General features: G+C 37.5%; 1 protein-coding gene and 1 long non-coding RNA gene across 23 annotated transcripts in view; one reads left to right on the forward strand and one right to left on the reverse strand.

Annotated features, from left to right (window-relative positions):
* The window catches only part of AKAP6 (A-kinase anchoring protein 6), a 509,527-nt gene that overhangs the window by 322,330 nt on the left and 167,723 nt on the right, over positions 1 to 19,474 (forward strand). The gene's annotated exons all lie outside the window — the stretch shown is intronic.
* Positions 10,041 to 19,474, reverse strand: part of LOC102148005 (uncharacterized) — a 45,242-nt gene continuing 35,808 nt past the window's right edge. Inside the window, exons 3-4 of one of the 2 annotated variants that reach the window (XR_289041.4) lie at positions 17,841 to 18,028; positions 10,041 to 10,655 (exon numbers count right to left, since the gene is read on the reverse strand). This is a non-coding gene — a long non-coding RNA (uncharacterized lncRNA). Of the gene's footprint in view, positions 10,656 to 16,325; positions 16,823 to 17,840; positions 18,029 to 19,474 lie in introns of those variants that run through there. The other variant, XR_002801844.2, reaches the window with a different exon arrangement.

Raw genomic sequence — 19,474 nt, forward strand, 5'->3', positions numbered from 1 at the left:
TTCAGAGCAAAAATACTGGCTTTCTAGATCCCACAGATCCCACAGTGTGTGACAGCTTCATACTTTCTGGACTCCAGCATCATACCCTGAGGTAACTAGATCCTGATATTTAACAGATTTAGGATCTGAACTCTTGAATTATGGTTTTAATGTTTGTTATTGTTATTGGAAATATGCAATTATTAGATACCTTGTCAAGGGTCTTTCATGTTAAGATTTTATCAACATGTAACTAGAGGTCTACAGTAAATTAGATATGACTGTACATTCGTTATTACTCTTGGTGCATCTAGTGGTTATAGGGTAACATTTGAAACTTACCAACTGGCTGGTGGTTGAACACTAACTTAGCTGTTGATCCCTTTCCACTTCCCATATCCCCCCACTACTTGCCCATTAATTCTGTAGGACTCAATTCAAATCAGGAAAGGAAAACAGGTCACTTAAAATGAGTGTAGTCAGGGAAAGGCTCTAGCTCTTAGGACTTTACCCGTAGGAGCCTGGTAAATTCCTTTCTGCAAAGTATTTGATGCTTGCTGCTTTTCTACCAGTGATGATGCCTCTGCCGGGTCAGTCCCTAGAGATAAGAGAACTGTGACTACAGTTGCAGACAGAGAAGACTCAGAAGAGGGTAAGATAAGGAAGATTTTCCAAGTAGCTTTACCTATTTAGCATATATGGCCTAGTCTTTAAACTCCCAGCATGTAAAGCAATATCTCCTGTCCTAATAATTTCCATATCTTGGTCTCCTAACAAGCATTGAGCAGTAAGTGGGCTCTACTGTCTGTCTGCATCTGACTGCCCCAACTGTGTTAATCATCGTCTGTTTGGAGAAGCGTGGAAACCCTGGGGGATTGGCTCTTGGCAGAGTCAGTAAATTGGTTGGTTTGTGCAAAATTTTTGGAAGAGAGTAGAGTGGCAAAATGAGTTAACAGTGGCAACATGAGTAAAAGTGGTGCTGAAAATGCCGAGGAACAGCCTCCTATCTAATTGTATTGTAATTTTGAATAAAAAGATCTTTGTCAAGTACAAGCTTGTTTAGTTATTTTCAGTGCTAGTAAGAAGCTCTTCATCTAGTGCAAATGAAGAGTGAGTCTTTGGCTTTGTGAGTCCAGGGCCCCACACGATCGTGGAGAGCACTGGCAGACGCTTGCTGTGGTAGGTAGCCATAAATGATGACAAAGCACAGCACTAATAGGACAGAGGAAAATATGCTGTTCAAGAAAAATAGTCTCCTTTTCATAAAACACATGACGTTTCTGCATCCTGCATCGGCCATGATATAATGATCCTATTAACAGAAAAGAAATGAAAAATAAGGAGTCAGCATGGTTGTTACCTAAGCCCATCATAACATTCTAAATTGCCTGAAGTTTCAGTCTCCTAAAAAGAAATTACAGTTGTTGAGTGGCCCGCTTGGCTACTTGGCAAGATCTGTAATTCAGATGGTTCAGGACTTAAATCTTATGGAATTTTGTTTCAGATTTCCTATGTAAAAGGGTCACAGCCTTTTACATTTTACAGAAAAATATGAGATGATTAAGGCCAGAAAAAATAGGCAGGTGAAAATAAGAAACATACCTCTTTCTCTGTTTCATAAAACTGTGGTGGAGTGCTAAGTAAGACAAACAGCCTTATAATTAGAAAGAAAATTATGAGAAGTTATTTTTATTCTAAAAATCGCATTAATGGCTTTGTCTGCAGCAGTTATTACCAATTGCCATTAACTCGTTGGCACAAACAAGCTTAAAATTTATTTCACATTCTGTAGTCCTAATAATTTTTTTGAAAAAGTGTGGCATTCAAATGGTGTAATTAAAACAAGTAGAATAATAAACATATATTTATGAAGAGTTGTGTATGTATTTGTTTTTAAGTCGAACAGATAATTTCTAGTGACTTAGTGAGTCATACAGTGAATAATTAAAATAAATTTAAATTCAAATATTAACATTTCAATTTTCAGTTTGGTGAACATAAGCAAATTATTATAAGTTTGTTTTCAATTCCTGCAAAGCATATTAAAATTAACTTTTCCTCCATTTAAGTAATGTGTATAACTAAACTTCCTTCCTACTGTGAAACGGTTTCATTTATTGCTATTTGTAAACTGCCTAGGATAGACGCACAGTGGATTGGGCTCGAAACTCCTTGAACAGTTTCTTTTGAAATAACACTACATACGTTAAGCTCAATTACACATCCAAACAGCCACAGCTCACTTTTGGTAATTTATTCATTGATTTAACATAGTACCCAGAAGAGCCATGCCTGCTGTCATTTTTGTAATATATTATGTTTTAAATATACTCATGCTCACCCATGCACACCATTAAGGTGTGCATAAACCTGTGTTTTTCTCTCTTGACAGCTATAAATGTTTGTTATTATTACACAAAACATATGTTCATGTTGTTTTTGTCTAAATTATTCTATCTGGGGCTATAAAGTTTTAATGTTATTAGTTGCCCTTAGAATTTTAATGTTTCACTGCTGTAACCTTCTTAGGATTTCTATGCAATTAAATAGAAACTATTTCGCTGCAGCCTGGAAGAACAATATATTTTATACAAATAAAAAAAAGCAAAACCTTTCTTGCTCCATTTTCTTTCAGTGTAGTAAAAATGTTTGCTTGGCAGTTTTTCTTTTTGGCCTATGGAAGCCTCACCTGTGGTCCTACCTGAGCCCCAGCTGCATGCAGAACATTGCTCTTCCTGCTCCTGGCATCTGCTGGAAAGACATGAATTAGGCACCATTTCAACCAAAGGGATGATATTTCATCAGCCCTTTGGGGGTCATTTCAGGTGCTATTTAGTTGATTCCACTTGGGTCTGGCTTCGGTCTTGTATGTGCAGAGACCAATATGGACTAAATGGGAAGTCCATTATAATACCAAATATGCGTCTGACTTGATTTGTTTTCCCAGCTTGGGTCAAGGATGGTTTTATTTACAAATCAGTGGAAACACTAGCATTTGATTGAGTCATAGCGATGCTTTCTCTTATGTCTCATTTCCTTTCTGTACCCACTCACTGTATACTTGGTCTAGGCCTCATCATTCCAGCCAGATAGGGCTGCAGACTAATTTTGAAGTCTAATTTCGCATGGGTAGAATCAGTGAATCACAAATAATTTATATTTTACAGATGAGGTTCTAAGGGTATCCTGACTGGTTTGACTATAATTCTTTAGTTAATGTTGGCAGTGTCTACCCACCCCACCCCAAGTCTTTCTCTATACAGCGCTGGGGCTGAATAATGTCATTGACTTTTAATTAACACTCAGCTTCTATTTTACTTCTGTATACCAGTCTCTCTACTTCCATTGTCATCTTCCTAAAATATATGTTGGATGACGTCAAACTCCAACTCAAAAGCCTTGCCACAAATAAACCTGAACTCCTTAATAAGTGTTCAGAATTTTCCTTGATCCAGCATTGAATTATTTCTCCAGGCTCATTGGCCCTTAGATCTGTTGCACAGCCCATATCGCAGCCCTGCTTTTCCAACATCGTGCTTGACCACAGGTCCAAAACTGTTCCCTCAGGATAGAGTGCTCTTCTTTCCTTCCTGTCCATCCAAATTCTATTTCTTCAAAGTCCAACTCAAATACTGCTTCATCCATTAGGCCTGTCCTAATTCTCCCTCAGTCAAAATTGATCACCTCTGCTACATTCTTTCAGCACATTGCTTCTGTATGATTTCTCATATATTTCACTGTGTTTTATCGTTGTTCACTAGATTATAAGCTCCTTGAAGCCAGGAACTATACCTCTTTCATCTTTGTTTTCTTACCAATACTTTGCACAGTATTTAATAGGTACTGCTTTATTGGTGAATGAATGAACAGTACTCCTTTTTTCTTTTCTTTTTTTAACCTTGAAATAATTGGGAATCATTGAACTATTAGGCTGATATCAACTTAAGTTTTATTCAATCTCCCTGCCTTTGTTCAGGTTTTATGGACATGAATATAGACCTAAAGTCTGACAGACTTATAGAAAAAGAGATTATATATCTCCTCAGAGCACCACATTATGTTAGTGGAAAAATCCTTTTTAAATTCTTCTGCTTACGTCTGAAAGTACCATCAATAGCTTAGCTCATCTTGTGTCTGTCCTTTGAGGAATCAAAGATTATCTAGCCTTCATTCTTTGAATAATCTCATACCACAATAAAAACTCAATGTGAAAATCAGAGACACAAAAAAAAATAAAGTTTAAGCTAGGGCTGGGTATCTCATGTATCAGCACTGCCTAACTTCAGTTTGCAGCCCAATTTGACTGGTAAGAAAATTAGTTATTTATTAGTCAGTATTTGGTATTATTTTGTTTTTCTAGAGTGTGAGTTTCTAGATTGTGAGTTTCCACAGAAATTGGAATTATTTTCTACCAGTTTGATCCATTCTTGATTACGATATAAATTTCCAGAGCATTATAAGGAGTTTATTCTTTTTCCTAAAACCGTACCCCTGGGGCCGGCCCCGTGGCTGAGTGGTTAAGTTCAGACGCTCCGCTGCAGAGCCCCCGGGTTTCACTGGTTCCAATGCTGGGCGCGGACCTGGCACCACTCATCAGGCCATGCTGAGGCAGCAGCCCACGTGCCACAACTGGAAGGTCCTGCAACTAAAATATACAACTATGTACTGGGGGGATTTGGGAAGAAAAAGCAGAAAAAAAAAGAAAAGATTGGTAACAGTTGTTAGCTCAGGTGCAAATCTTAAAAAAAAATAAAACAGTGCCCCTCAAATAACTTTCATTATGGAATGAGAATTTCTCAATGTTCTTGGGAGCTGAGTCTACTAGGATATTATTTTGATAGAAAATTGAGTTAGTGTCCCTTCTGTTTTTTCTCTGGCACTACCCCGGGTGACGGCAGTCTCCAGGAAAAGGAAAACAGGAAATGAAGTTCTTAAAGGATTTGTGGAAGTCTCTCCTGTTGAAATCACCCTTTTGGACTTGCATGCTTTTTGTCTCCCGCATTTTCCAGTTTAACACCATATGCAAAGCCCCGTTGGAAAGAGACTTAGAAAGCCACATTTAACTTCCTTTTTAAGCCTTTGCTTTTTTTCCTTCTTTAGAGTGGTATCAAATGGTAGAGATTAAGGTCCTCAACAGGCCGCAGTCACTGCTCACGAATTGTAGACCTCTTCTAACTTACGCCATTTTAATTACATTTGAAGTTTTTACCAATTATAGGGCGAACCTCTGCAGGGCAGTGGGAGGTTGGGGCGGGTTGGTGTGGAACCTGAGCAGCTTCTTCTTTTAGAAACAGAAAAACCTATAAAGGAAAAATGCAACATTTGTCGAAACATGGAGATAGCAGAGAATGGTGAACCAAGGTGCTTGGTTACACAGTAATCTCCCATCCAGCGCTCATTACTGCTAAATAATCGACTGCGTGACGAGGAGGTTTCTCACGAGGAAAGGGTCAAGGAGGTCACTTATCTGGTGGTAATGACCATAGCGGTCGTTCGAGGGTATTAATGCTATTAAGAATAGAACTTTAACTTTTTATTGAAGTTTTTATTTAAATGATATTAACTTCAATTCAACTTTTAATTGAGGTGCAACCATCCAAATTCTACAGCCAGGCACCAAGAAGTAATGAACATAAAATTACGTGTTCTTCTGATGGCTTGATGGGTCTTTATTAGAGTTTCAGCGGCCTCCACAGAGCTGTTATCAGACACAAACCGCTCTGAAGTCTTCTATTAGAATTAGGGCTGGGTGAGTGATTCCAGAAAATAATTTCAACCTGGACCACTGAAAGAAAAAAAAAAGGAGGGAATAATAAAAAGAAAAAAGTTTTTTGTTTGTTGTTTTGCCTTTTTTCTTTTTTTTAAGGTGAAAGGGTCCGTGTGTATGGCTAGGTCTGGACGCATTTGCCAGGTCTTTAAAACACAGTATACATCTCCCTTTTATCCTCCCTTCCTTTCCTCCTTCCTTTTTTTCCTTTATCTCCAACTGAATGGGAATAGAGAAATATCCCTCAAAAAAGAAGGGTTTCTTTTTCTTTCTAAATTTTAAGGAAGCTTATCTCTCTTGAGAATTCCAAACATGTGTGTGTCACTGGTTCTGTCAGGTTAGGAATCCCTGTGAGAAGTCAGAATAAAATAAACACTTTATTAAAATATTTAAGTTGAGCCATACAAAAGCGAGAATTCATGCCAGAACTTTGCCGTCCATGATTTATAAATAAGCTATTTTCTAAATAAAAACGTCCGACCACCCGCAGCTCAGATTTTGTGGAGAAGTGGGAGGGATGTGCAGTGTGGGGAGGGTATCTTCTATCATTCCTTTTCTAGGAACAAAAGAGAGAGACGGCAATTTCAAGCTTCATAATTTTACCTCTTGGAGCCAAGAAGGAAGGAGCTACGGGTAGTGAACAGTTTCATAAACAAAATCGTCCATACCTAAACCCCTTTGTTTCATCATAATCATAAACTTTGTGAAGATTTGGTGTTAAATTGGTTGGTTGCCATTTTACAGCAAAGAAATTTGCTAAGGAATTGATAATGGCCTTTTTTCCTTTGGGAAAGGAATTAAACTGCTTTACATTTTTGGTAGATAGCCAGTGTTTTGTCATTTAGACATGTCACATTACTATGAAAACATCATGCATCATAACACAGCATAACTATGTGATTTGCTGAAGTGCTAGTTTCTCGAAAAAAAAAAAAGAGGGGAAAAGAGAGAGAAAAAAATGATAAAAGGCAGGCATTTTTTTTCAATGTCAGAGCCATTCAGCATATTTTTCTTTTCCCCAAGAGCCAGTAGCAGGAAGCTCTCAAATTGGCCCCAGTCTCTGGTGACCAGGTGTAAGTGGGCTTCTGTGAATGTGAGAGGACACCATAAGCTTTGTTTCTAATCAGAGAACATACATGTAAAGTTATGACATGTTCCAGTGCAGCTAGTTGCATGCAAGCTATTCATTTGTCAGGAAAATGGAAGGACTAGACCCCGGCTCTTAAAACACAACCCAACTTCTTCAGTGACTTGAAATTGTCTTTTGGGAGAGTGATAATACTCTGCCTTGTTACATTGACTAACCGAAGTATTGGTTTGGAATGACCTTGAAGTGAGAGGAAAAGAAAACTGCTTCCCAAAAGCCGGTAAATATAACCATTTCTGTGTGGGAACTAGGGATTGGTTATTCTAAAATGCAGATTTGTCTTCTGTGTGCAAACCGAGGCTGCAGTCCTCAACTGCCTCTTCCTGTCCCCATTAAATAAAATTGTCACAATTTAACATGGAAAATTTTTAATTGAAGATCTCATCTCATTTTAAACTTGGGTTTTGAGAAGATCTTGTTTCATAGGCCTGTTCAATTTACCTCAACCCATCTTTAAATTGAAATTAGAAATAAGGTCCCAGATGAGAATATAAGCAAGCAGCTTATTGCATTGTTCAACATTTAGAAAATGAAGGATTTTTTTCAACTATAAATAGAGTTTAATGGAAGTTACCTCATGCTGCTATTATGGGAAAAAAAAAAAGCAATATGATACATTACTTGTGGAATTTGATGAAAAGCCTGTTAATGCAATGGAGTTGAGTATCAGCATTGATTTTATTTTCCAAGACATATTTGTAATCATTTTTATAATAGTTCAGGGAAAAAGGCAAGATGCTTTTGCAACAGAGATAAAATATTCCTATCAAAGTGAATAGCACCTGCTAGGACTTAGATTCAAGCACTAACTCCAACAGAAGTGAAATTATAACCTGACAATGTGAGCCTCCAGTGTTCTCTGGAATCCGAGGCTTCCAGAGAATTTGCCCTTCCGCACCAGATGTGTAAAGCCTGCCTAACAGTGTAACCCTGTCCTGATACAAAGGGGTTAGTTCTTTTAACGTTTTAAATGATTCATTCTTCTTTCTGATATTACAGTAGTCGGTGTTCATTGAGGAAAACCTGGAAACTACAGAAAATAATAAAAAAGAAAGTCACAACTATCTTACCATTGAATGGTAAGGATGGCTAACATTCTTATGTATAATAGTTCCTTCTAGTCTTTTTTCTACTTCCAATAATTTTGGTGAATTTTTAACAATTCACAGCTTATACAGACATTTAAATTACATCAAGATAGTCTATACTTCATATTTTCTATTACAAAATATACTTTCCATGCCTCATTTTCCACAAATTGCATTTCATTTTGTTTGGAAGGTTTGTTTTCATATTTATTTTGCTAAAATTCCACAGTGTGCTTGAAATACCCCATCTATTGTTTACCATGTTATTTTTAGAAAATTATTCTTTGTGCACTCTGTGTTTGTGTATAAGATTAAGATTAGCACCACTTCTGTGTTTATGCAAATAAACTTATGATGTTATAATGACAGGTTTTATATTTACCAATTTTCCACTTTTCAGAATGCCTTCTTGGATAGTTTACGATTTCATGATTGGATTTCATGATTGAATAGTTTATGATTTTTTAAGATTGAGACTGGGTAGATTTTAAATAGGTTTTACAAATGTAGCAAAACAGAGTTAGTAAACACTATATATTACAGTTGTACAGTTGTGCAAAACTAGGAGAAATACATTTATTGATCTCCTGAGAGCAGTAATTGCAGTGTGAGGAGATGGCACTCTATTCACATGCTTCCAGTGCTTCGAAGTTCTTTGCTTTGATTGAACGCAGCACTCCAGCATTTCTCCAATAAGATGCAGCTCATAAAACTGTTTGAGTTACTCTGTCAAAAGTAGCCTTAGAATAAGCTGTTGAAGTTGCCACGTAAATGAGATGTTTCAAATGATTTAAAAATTTGCAGCAGCATTTTGATTGTCAATTTAGGTAAAGGTCTTTAGAAAGCAAATACAATACACTGTAGATATGGTTACGCTGTGAGTTGTCAATGTTCTTTTATAAACATGATTACATGTAGTAGGTCATTATAATACAAAAGAAGCCTTCTTAGACCTCGATGGCATTCTAATAGCATTCTGTAGCATTTAGGAAATGGCCTTTTGGCTGATGGGGAGTGAGATAACTTTCTCTTCCTAATGTTAGGATTTTCAGCATTATATTAATACCTTTTCTGCCAGGGCTTAGAAACATTTGTTTTTTAAAAAATGGGGGAAGGTGGGAAGTGATGTGACTGGATATCTGTTTTGCTATGAACCATTGATCATACATTTTCCTCCTCGCCCAGGTAAGCAGCAACAAAGGTTTATTGAGCATCTTATATGAAAAACATGTTAAATTCTCTTCAAATGGCTTTAAATAAAAGTTTAGGAGCTTTTGATATATAGGAGGGGCTTAACTGCTAGAATGATTAGTCAATTCATTTGTCCATTCATCTATTTATTCTGCAAATATTTATTAAGTACTTAATATCTACCACACATCCCAATGTGTTGTCTTCCCCAGACTTTCAAGTTTTCCATTCTGGGAAAACTTAGGCTTCCACTAAATGATTTGGTAAGGTTGCAAGAAAGGAGAGAGACAAACCATTTCCTAATTGAATGTCAGGCAAAATTGATCTTTAATGGAAATGTTCAGGTATCAGCAAACTTTGTGCTCAGATGAAGTGGTAACTTTGCAAAGATATGCGTCTATGTCTAAAAATCCAAACAGGAAACCTTGATGTGGAACTGGGTAGGGGATCAAAGAGCCTGGCTTTGGACCCAAGGCACAGTGACCTTTTGGAATGACCTTGGAAGTTATAAACGGCCAGTAGGGACAAGAGACCTGAGCAAGAAAACCAAACAATGTGAAACTAAAATTCAGTCTTTAGCTTTATAGGTTTAAAAAATTCCAAAGGAAAGCTTGGAAATGACGTATTCCAAGAATACCGTGACATCATTTTTATTTGATTTAATGATTTGCATATTTGGAGGATGACTTGTTTAGCACCAAAGTATGTTTAGATTAGTTTATTCATAACTCTCACTCATTTGTATCACATATATTTTGTATGCAACTGGAATATTTTGTCAGGTCAGTAGCCACAAAGAGTTAGCAAGTAAAATCATCTTAATTGTAATGCCATCTAGGATAGAAAATCAAGAAGCTATGGACACATGTTAACTGGGTCCTTTCTCTGTTTACTTTTCTAACGTAATTTCATTTTAATAGTAATGAAGCATAGTATAAAGGATTCAGATCCACCCCATCAACTCATAAACGGTCTTTGATTCATTTTTCAGTCTTTGATAGATTTTAGGTGCAAGACAATAAAATCATACAACATAAGGCTTTTACATCAGAAAATATGGAAATGGAACAGTAGTCATTCTCCTTAGGACAGAGCCCTCTATCTGGAGAGAACAAGAGATTTCACCCCGTTCTATGAAGTTTACTCATTTTGGTTTGTTGTTCTGATTTGTAGTGACAGCATCTGTAAAGAGCACAGGCTTCCTCCAGTAGATTGCATCATTGTTCCCATGTTTCATTCCCCTTTCCTGTAAGAGGATTACACACCCCTGCCTACTACCATGTGACTTGCAGGCCTCCTGTGGAGGAGGATGCGCCCCTGCCCCATCAACATGCAGCCCAAGTTTGGCCATGTGACTTGCTTTTGGTAAGGGTAGGTGAACAGATGTCTGAAGAGCTGTTGCCTATCTCCATCAGCTCTCTGGCTCTTTTCCTCTCCCCCAAAAATCGTATGTTCAAATAGAAGCTGGGCCTTCAGTCTAGATCTAGGAATGAAGAAGACAGACAGATGGAGAAAACTCATAGCTCAGTCACTGACATCCTTAGCAGACATGTAACATAAATGAGAAGTAAACATTTGTTTTTGTAAGCCCCTACCATTCAGGGTTGTTACCACAGCAAAGCTTATCAAATACAATTGCCAAAGGCCTGCCCAAGCATTTCCCCATCCTCATCAAACCGGTCTGCACTTCTGCATGTCTCCTCAACTCGAAGTCTTCCTCCAGTACTGCTCTCTTGCTCACAAACCTTCCATGTCTCCTTGTTTCAGATTCTAACCTTGTCTATTTCTAAGGCAGCCTACAATCTAATTCATATGTCAAACATTTTGTTATTACTCCACACAGCCTCCAACACTAGTTGGGCCAGTTTCCTCATTGTCCCTCAAACTCCACACATATGTTTAGGACATTAGAATGTGCTCCCAACACTGACTAGCTGGGTGACGTTGAGCAAGTTACTCAAGATGTCTAAGCTTCAATTTCCTTATCTTCAAAATGGGGATAATAAAAGTACCCAGCTCACAGGGCTGTAATATTACCTAAAGTTAAGCATGTAAAGTGCTCAGTGAGGTACCTGTCGCTTAGTAAATGCTCAATAAATGTTAACTGGCATTGTGTTGTTGCCTTCACCTGGAATGCTGTTCTTCTTTCTGATTTATCTCAGTTCTAACCGAACTTCAAGTTTGAATTCAAAGTCCACTTTCTCTGTGAGGTTTTCCCTTATGGTTTTTTTGGTAGTGTCTTTTACTTGCTCATTATTGTTTCCTCCTGGTTTTAAGGTTTTTGAAAACAGCGATGAGTTAAACCTACTCTGTATCTTCTATAGGCTGAGGACATCATGACTGTCCAACCTCATTGATTGACAGTAATTCCCTTGTTGAAGTTATTCATTTTGAGAGCTAGTTATTTGGGGAGAGGGGTGGTGGGAAGAGAGAGAATCAGTATAGAAATGACCGTTGTTTTAGCAGAATGCTACTTTCAGACTACTCTGAAAGTGGTTGACATCTGGCATGTCATCCAGTTCTCTTCCTAAGTACACCCCAAACTTGAAAGGGTCATGTAGCCCTCACAATAGGTTTGGTATTAAGATAAAAACATGTCAAGAATTCAAAGCTAAAGGAGGTGAGGCTCAGGCACTAGAGTTAGTTTTCAGTGTGGAGCTCCAGGGTGACTTCAGTATTACTCAGTTTAATCGGGGGAGTTTTGAAAGGGAAGATCATTTCTAGTTCAATGAAGTGTATGTTCCGCCAAGGTGAAATAGTCTTGTGTTATTTGGGACTCACTGCCGAGTACTTTATTAATTGTTTTCAGATTGGAAAATAAAGTTACAGCCTTTCCAGGAAACTCTGGGAGTCAATTTATTTTACTGAGGGAATGGGGGCACAGACAAGCAGCTTGCCAATTCTATCCAACTGTGAAGAACAAGGAATTATGGGAAGTTTGCTGTATGAGTCATGGTCAGAGTAAAAGCTTTTGCTTCACGGCTTAAGGTATGTATAAGTTATGTGCAAAATAAGTAACTGGGGCTCTGTGTTTGGATGTTTCATTGTCCACTTTAATTTGTATCATTCACTAAAAAAAATGATTCACATGAAGCAAGTGTATCACAAATCCATCTGTAATCATTAAATTGAAAGTAATTTTAGAAAGTACTACCCTCAACAGAGAACTCTATTATTAATTTAGCTGTGGCTGGGAAGCTGTCTTGGAGCTGGGAGCTGGTGTTTTAGCTAGGTTAGATGAATGAATGGGAACAAAATCTGATTGAAGAACACTGGTTGGAATAGATAATGCTTACCTTCAAGGTGTTGATAATTATAGTGGGGGGAAATCTCAGATATTTTTATGGCAAAATGTGTTTTGCTGGACGTATTTTACTAGACACATAAAGAATGTTGAAAATGAGTGAATAATTACAGTACCTAATTTTTTAAAAGTATGAATACATATGTGAAAGTTGTAGGAATGTATTTGATAAACCAAATAATGGTAGAAGAGGAGATTACATCAAAGAACAGGGTTATAAAGCCATGTTTATTATCTTTTGTGAGAACAATGTGGCACCATTCAATTTGTTCGTTGCTGTATGTTGAATAGTTCTCAGGAGACCTGAAATCCACCATTAAGCTGACTGATTTACATGCAAATAGTGGTCTTCTCACTCAGTTGTGTATAGACTAATATTTGTAAAGACTTTGTATTTTGCGCAGAAATGTTTTGCAATTACTTAAAAAATTATTTAAAATAAAGATATTGCAGTATCTGTTAGACATTTTAAACTAGAAATCTATATACCTTTAAAAATACCAGACTTTGAAATGCAGTAAACGGCACATGTGCAGAAATATCTACACACATATAAGATAATTGCTGGCAATCAAATGACTTGCCCATCAAAACAAGCAAATGATGTCTGTTTTACTCTAAATTCATGGATGCTGTCTTCGTTAGGAGTGTTAACTTATCAAAACATCATTTCTTGTACTTAGAAAATGATCAAAAAAATTTCCTTAGGTGGATGATAGATTTTGAAAAACATTCTTTTGATGTGTGAGTTCAAATTAGGACAGCTAAATTAGAAGGAAGATATTGAGAAGTAAATATTTGAGTTCCTCTCTATTGACAGGCACTGTGAGTGGAACTGGTGGTTCAAAGTGGAGAAAAGCACAGTCCTGGTAGCCCTACGGGAGATCATGGGTGAGAGTGAGAGAGTGACGTGTAACTCTGTGCTCTGAGGGCAAGGCAGGAAGTCACACTGGTGGAGAATGGCCTCTCCACTAGGCATCACAAAGCCTTTTTGGATGGCCTGTGCTGGACCTGAGTTTTCAAGAATGAATAAAAATTAGTCAGATGAAAGTGTACTTCAGGCAGTGGCCATAGAGCGATACTGTCAGGGAATAATAACTAATTCCTTTTGGGTGTTGGGGAAGGAGGAAGTGGCATAAGTTGAGGGCAGGGAGACAGGCAAGGGGCAGACTGTGAACAGATTTGTGTGATAGGTCTGATGACTGAGTTTTAGTCTGATATTTAAGGGGCACCTGTGGAGGTATTTAAGCAAGGGGGTACATGATCAGCTGTGAAATTTAGAGGGGTCTCTGATAGCAGTGAGCATGGATGGGAGACACAAAATGGGCCAAGGAAAGCAGTGAGGAGGGGAGCCCCTTGATGAGCTGGTACAAGGCAGTGACAGTGGGGAAAGAGAGGAGAGGATGGATCCAAGAGATGTTGAGGAGGTAGAAGGACCTAGGCCTAGTCTATCATCTCTAGTTATACTTCCCATATCTTTAAAATGGAAGTAATACTTGTACTATATACTCTATAGAGTTGTTGTGTGGATTAAATGTAAAACACTTAGCATAGAGCCTGGCACATAGCATCGGTTCAATGAATGTTAGTTTATGGTACTTCATAATGCATCAGCATAACTTGGTAGGTGATGGGAAGGAAGGGAGAACATAAGCAACTACTGTCTTTTGATGAGGCACTGGGTGAAAAGCAGTGTATTCTCAGATAGGTGACTGTGGGGAAGGCATCAACTCTGAAGCACAGAAGCCGGATTGTAGTGGGTTCAAAACAAATTCAGCGTGAAGAATTGTGGAAAAGACAGATTATTCTAACAAGATATTTGACTGTGAAGGGAAGGAGAAAAACAAGATAATAGCCAATGGGAGATGTTATATAAAGGTTTTCTTTTGTTGTTTTGTTCTCATTTTGGGTTGTTTGTAACATACATAAGACTATGTTCAAATGGGTCAAGAGTCAGGAAATAGTGGCAAAGGGATCATTGGTGTAATGAACCCTGAGATTATGTTGGAACAAAACAGGAAAACAAAAGAGAGCTGATATATGGGCAGGGATTAGAATTATTCAAGACATGTCTGGAAAGAGTAAATGCATTAACAATTGGAGAGAGAGAGAGAAGAGAAGGGAGAAAGTGCTGGGAGAATCAGAGAGACTGTGGTCGGAGAGTGGCACATGGGACTTTATGTTCACATCCTAGATACCGCAAGAATATGGTTATGGGAGTGGGTTGCAGAATGGTTTGGTTATCAGAATCGAAGAAATCAAGGAACTAGAATACAGGAAGAGTTACCCTAACATACATTGAAATTGTCCAAAGCAGCTGGAGATGGGGACAGGGAGAGACAAATATCCTGAGCCAGGTGCCATAATCCTCAACCAAGGAATGGGAAAAATCCAGGAGTAATGAGCCACACAGAGAGATTTAGGATGAGTCTCAAGGGACATGTTTTTAAGTCAGTGTAAAGGAGCAGTGGTTTGGAAAAGGCTATGGGGAACATGAAGACTGTTTGTCTTGTGCACATTGTGGTTAACGGAGAGGGGAAGAATGAGAAACTGCTACTCCCGAGGAAAGAGCTGGTGGGGATGTCAAGAGGAAGATGAGTTGGGAGCAGAATTGGGGTATAAATAAAAAGACAGAAAACGGGGCCTCTCTTTTGAGTAGTAGTAAAGAATGGCAAGGATGAGAAGCATGGTAGAACCGAGTGGTCCCGAACTTCCATTTGGACACAGGCAGAGGCACTGGAGGGTGGCAGCAGACTGTAGCCTAATACACAATATATTCAACTCTGTGTTTTATATGCCTCTGCTTTGTTTATGTTTCTCTTTTGCGTCCAACATTTTGACTATTTCACTGTGTGTGAGAACTTTAGGCAGAAAATTGAGGGAGAGAGATAGTGAGAAGGAGTGAAAATCTAGTCAGTAGTTGATTGCATATTGTGATGAAACCTTAGAAATTGTTGTTTTTGTGAAATAACTGCTGCACATAGTTGAAATTATCTAATGGCCTAAACCAAGCAAAACAATATGGTCAATGGGAAGGTGACTTTTTGTATCTATCTTCTTTTTTTTTTCTTTCTTCCTTCCTTCTTCCCTCTCTTTCATACCTTGTTTTTTCTCCTCCCTTCCATTTAAAATGCATATGTTGTGTTTTAACTACCAAAGCACTGTGCTTGGTTTTTGGTGGGGTAAATTGGTGGTGGTGGTATACAATGAACAGAACTTAGTTCCTACTCCTAAAGTCATTATAGATAAGGAAAGAGACTGACATTATACATAATTATACCTATAATACCAGCAAAAAGCATGGACTAAAATCATGGAGTAAAGGATAGTTTATAGAATTGTAGAATAAGGAGCAATTAAAGAATATGAAATGCTTTATGAATTTATGTGCCTCAGTGGGATTTTTGGTCCTGATATGACAATAACACTCTCTAAATTTCAAAGTCTAGATGGCTTTATATATGTAGGATTTACTTTGGTTCTCTGCCATCAGCATTGATAACTGACATACATGCAATATATAATATTCAAATGCTATTGCTATTGAATGGTTCAAAATATATTAATGTTATGATCTATTGACACATATAAATAAGCCCTGAAGATGATTAAAGGAACTATAGGTAATCCAGAAATATATAACTTGTTTTTGCATGAGTGTACATGAACTTATAGTTTGTGGCTAATCACTGATGTGCTCAGAGAATAGAAATATTTACTCTTGGAGAAAAGGTTTCAAGTACATATCAAATTTTTACATAGAGGATGCTGCAGCAATCTTCATCTATCTCAAGACTAGAACTAACAATTAATTGTATCTATACAACACCAATCATTTCCATAAAAAGTGAAAATAATTCATGTGTTCATTCATTCATTCAGTTGTCAAATGATCATTGAGTGCTTTCAAGTGCTAGGAACTACACTAAGCTTTGGGGAAATGATAGTGAGCAAAACCAGATAGGATTTGTCTCCTCCTGGGGCTTGAGGAAGATGGAATGTAATCAAATATTTGCACAGATAAAAATAAAATCACACCTGTGAGGTATAAGACAAGGGAGAAGTGCAGAGTGTTAGGAGAACTCGTAGTTGATTTGATCTGGTCAGGAAGGTCGGGCAAGTGTCCACCCAGGAAGTGAAATGGAGTGGATATCTAAATAATGATTAGGTATTAACTAGGTAAAGATGGGTGGCAGTCAGGGACTGAATCTTTTCAGGCTGAAAGAGTGTTAGTGAGTATTCTCCATGATGGCAGGATCAGAGAGTGCAAGGAGGGCCCTGGTGTGGGGCGAGATGTGGGATGGAAGAGGCAGCCGGACTGCTTGGGGCTTTATAGTTCTTCTTTGCTGTGAAGGCAAAATATACAGCAAGTGAATTCAATTCCTGTTCATATCTTTCACCTTGATATAGATACATCTCAAGGCAAATGTCATTTCCAAGAATAAAGTAGAGAAGACATTATTGTCATGATAGAATATTTAATAAAATGTAAAAATGGTAATATCCTTTATTTTTTCTTTCCGGTAAAGGCAAGACAGCACACCTCTTCTTCAAGCATAAAATAAATATATAAATAAGAGGAAAAATAAGATCTCTAGCTCCTATCTTGTTTATCCTAATCAGGATTAGCTTTATCCTAATCAACAATCTTATATTCAACCTTAATGATATTTCATTAGCTTCTCAGAACCACCTTTCCTGTCTAGGTCTAATTATATCTAATGTAATGTATCTCAACTCACTATATTAAATCATTTTTTAAAAAACATTTAAAAAACATTTTAAAATCACTCCAGAGCTTTGAGTTAGGCCTTAGAACAGATTGAGCCCTCTTATTTCTTTTTGGGGTCCATGACCTTCCAGTTTTCTCCTCAACACTTCTTCTTTATTCTCCTCATATCTCATCCAGAGAGATGAAAAGAAACAATTTTCCTTTGTAACAATTCATAAATAGTCTACATAAATAAAATACAAACATAAACATCTGTCCTAATCAACCCTTAAAATAAGTCAGTTATTCAATATGCTTCACGTTGTGAATAGAGACCAACTCTGTCTTGCCTGTGCTCACGTTGGCCCTCACAGATAACCCTCAATGGACTGAGAGTCTCAGGCACATCTAGGGATATATTTTAATATCCTGTTATCCCCTAGAGATACCAAGGTTCTAAACCTTACGGATACTAAGCTTCAAAGAACGTGGTTTAGAAATGACACAGAAATACTACCTCAGAGAATCTGTGTAGTAATGTCATGGGACTCTTTGTCACAGAAATACACAAACAAAACATGTTCAAACCAAAGTATGCAAACAAAAATGTACAAACAAAAATCCAAAGATGTGAAATGGTAAGGAATCATTACCTCTGCCATTTCTCTTTGACGACCTTTCGGTGGTGTGTTTTCATAAACTGCCGCCTTTGGATGTGCTAGGCAGAGAATGCTCAGATTTCCTTCAACGTGCCTTGCGGGTACTGTATTCAGTGGACTTGTAGGAGAAATAGATTGCTGCTCTTCTGCTCCACGGATGGTTCCTGTGATTTTTTCCTTCACTAAAAATAATGTTTTGGGACTAATAAAGAAAAATATTCCCATCTCCTCTCTGCGATGGTAATAAGTAATCAGGTGTGCATTCAATTAAATCTGGCATGCTCAGTATACAGAAGGGTGGATCAGAATGCAAGAGAAAAATGCAAATTTTATAAATGGAAGAAGTGGAATATACAATAATATGCAATACAATAGAGAAAATCAGAAAGCTAGGGCCTTCCAGGCAAAGAGAAAGAGGACTACTTGCTGTCTTTTTAAGTGAAAAACTGAAGGACTTCTGTTAACCAAGCCTATTGGACTTGAACTTTGGGGTTATTTTTAAGAGTAACGGACAAAAACAATGGTCTCTAGAGGACAAACCTTGACAACTACTGATGAAGACAGGCTAAATTCAGTGTGTCCGTAACTTCCACTCGGTGAGAAATGACAGGGAGCTACAATCAGAACTTGAGTTTGTTTGAGGAGACTAAAAACGGTGTGGTCTACAGGTGCATCCTTGATGACAGTGGAAATAACAGGGTGCGAGGGTCCCGTTACAGAAAGGGGGGCACGTTTTGTTTTTAAGGTATTACATTTTAACCTGGCAAGAGAGAGGGAAAAAAGCCAACGTTCTTAGGCTAGAAGTTGTTTTTGAAAATGTTCTTAGTACTTGGAGATATGGAGATGGCAAATCAGCAAATAAATGAAGGTATCTTTAAGGGAAAAGGCTGTTAACATTTTTTTCCAGAAATGCAATATCACTTACTTGGAGGAACAGAAATGATTAATATAATCTTTGTGTTCAGGGAAGCTATTCCACAAGATAAAAGGCTAGTAATCTAATAACTAGCATATCAGTATTATTTTATTTGCTTTTTCCTGTTTGTAGAAGAACTCCGGTGCTATCTTGTTATTGTTGTTATACTTGGCTAGTTACACATCTACGATAAGAGAGCATAATTAATGTGAAAAATTATACTGAAATGGTTGTGTTTATTTTGTGTCACTTCAGCAATGCCCCTTCAGGAGTGCTATTCTTATTTCCACTTGCATTCAATAATAGGCTTGCAGCCAGTGGCACTGTGTTTACACAGTTTTTGTCAAAACAATTTTATCTCTAATAGATTTTTATCTACATCGACTGAAAACTTCTGTTTCTGTTTAAAACTTTAATGTGATTTCTTGCATCTCTATTTCAGGCAATAGAAAAACTTTTGAACTTACATATACTTGGCAGCTTTATATTTTTTCTTTCATAAAGTTGATTTAGTTTTTAAAATAGGGGGAAAATGCCCTTAAAATTAGGCATCTCATTTTTAAATGGTCTTTGAGGAAAGCAACAAATTTGAACATAGTCGATTCCATTCATTCACCACAGAAAGGAGCATTTAAAAAATACTGCTGTGCTGTGACCTACAGAACATTAGAATTGGTTGCAAATATAAATTAATTCCCCACAAACATTAAAT

Source organism: Equus caballus, chromosome 1 (genome assembly GCF_041296265.1).
Source record: "Equus caballus isolate H_3958 breed thoroughbred chromosome 1, TB-T2T, whole genome shotgun sequence".
Classification (NCBI taxonomy): Eukaryota; Metazoa; Chordata; class Mammalia; order Perissodactyla; family Equidae; genus Equus; species Equus caballus.